Source organism: Neophocaena asiaeorientalis, unplaced genomic scaffold, assembly GCF_003031525.2.
Source record: "Neophocaena asiaeorientalis asiaeorientalis breed wild unplaced genomic scaffold, Neophocaena_asiaeorientalis_V1.1 scaffold133, whole genome shotgun sequence".
Classification (NCBI taxonomy): Eukaryota; Metazoa; Chordata; class Mammalia; order Artiodactyla; family Phocoenidae; genus Neophocaena; species Neophocaena asiaeorientalis.
Genome location: NW_020174429.1, coordinates 1,582,015 through 1,583,923, shown reverse-complemented (window position 1 = coordinate 1,583,923; position 1,909 = coordinate 1,582,015).

Below are 1,909 nucleotides of genomic sequence, written 5' to 3'. Positions count from 1 at the left end.
CCCCAACTCAGTCTCTCGGGCGCTCGCCGAGCTAGTCCTCCCGGATCCCCAGGCCTCGCGCCGCCGCCGCCTCCACCACCACCACCACCACCACCACCCGGCTGAGTCACGGGTGACTCGGGCCTTGGACCCTCGCAGCCCGGAAGGGGAATGGAAGTCCCCGGGATGTTCCCTGCAGCTATTTTAGAGGTGCAGCGAACATCTCCCTCAGTCCTATAAGAGAATCCCCCTCTCACCCCAGCCTTGGTGGTTCCGCCTCCTTTGAACCCCGCTGTGAATGATGTTCCCCCTCCTTATATTCTCCCCCTACCCTGGGCACCGTCTTTTTTTATTTTTCTATTCTTTTTGGGGGGAGCCCGTCTTTTAACCCGGCTTCCTTGCCAGCCACGGCAACGGCGGCACCCCGGTGCCGCTGACCCGTTCCTTAACTCCTCCCAGATGCCTGGTCTCTTGTGGGAGCTGGGGGAGGTGGGGAGAAGGGAGGATGCAGTTAAGGAAGGGACCCGGCCATGGGCCTGTGTCCAGCGGGTGGGAACCGCGAGCATGGTGGGGCCGGGGTCAGGCGGAACCAGCACCCTGCTTAACCTGAGGGGTGTGGACCTGAATGCGTCCTTAAGTGTTTAAAAATTGTCTGGCCGTATAGAGAAGAACACTGGAACCTTTAAGTCCTCATCCTCTCGCCTGAGTCCAGAGTGAAACTCTAAACATACTTATTAAGAAACTGTTGCTGTATTTTGACTGGTTTACATAAATTTTCCGTTAAGGGGCGGGGTAGGGGGAGATGATGGTGGGCTTGTGGAATCCTGAAAATAACTTTTAATGGAGCAAAGCCTTCCATTATGGGAAGCGCCTGGACGCGAGAGGCGTCTGGAGGCCTAGGTGCCTGTCACAGCCCTGCCACCAACTGGCTGAGTGGCTGGGTCACCTCGCTGCCCCTCCCGGCCAGTTAGGAAAGTGGACTCGGTGTGTAAGGCCAACGCCCCTCACCCGGATTGGAGCGGTTGGAGGAGCTGTCTATACCGTTAAGAGACAGAGCAGGTGGGTTTTCCTTTCTTAAAATGCTTTGCTACTATAGAGAGGCAAAGTGGAGATGAGGTTAAGAATAAAAAAGGTGAAAGTTTGCTTTCTGAATGGTGCGCTCTGTTCCTAACTCCAGTTATGTTTATCACTCAGTCAAGGTCAAGGTAACCTTCAAGGGTCTGTGCAGTTCCATTAATTATATACTACCCTGCCTCTATGGGGAAACCTCCCCTGAGAACTATTTCCCACATGGCTTCAGAACCTTCAGACATTTGTACAAAGTCCCCCAAAGGGGCATTCTGGGAGGGGCACCAAGGTCCTGAAAGGAGGGACTTTTGCTAGATGGAGAGAAGAATGAAGGTGGACAGGTGATGTCACCTTGATGTGTCACATTTCGGGTGAAGCTTTAGTGCCATGAAGCTTTACTACCTGGTCATGTGCTCTGGGAACCTGTCTGACTCCTTTTCCCCTCCCCTCTGCTCTGCTCTGCGGGGGTGGGAGGTGGTGGTGAGAGTGGGAGAGAGCCCATGTTCATTCTGTGCTAAGCCAAGCAAGTGTCAGGGACGCCTTCCACAGCCCCCCCCCCACCCCTCCCCGCCAGCTGCAAACATGCGTGGTATCACTTTTGTGATGGGCCAGATGCGGCATTGGGAGAAAAGCAAAGGGTTTAATTTTAAATGATGGAATGGTGAGAAGAATGAAAGAGAAGGTGATTAGTGCTCAACCTTGAAAAAAGGTACGGGAACACTTACTTTAAAAGGTTTTCATTGGTCCTGTTCTGAAGAACTCACTCCTCCTGTGCTAAAATCCCAAGCCAGCTCAGACCTGCAGTTCTGGATTGCCCAAGCGCCTCCCAGTTTTTTCCCCTTTGAACCTCAGCTCTCTGAGC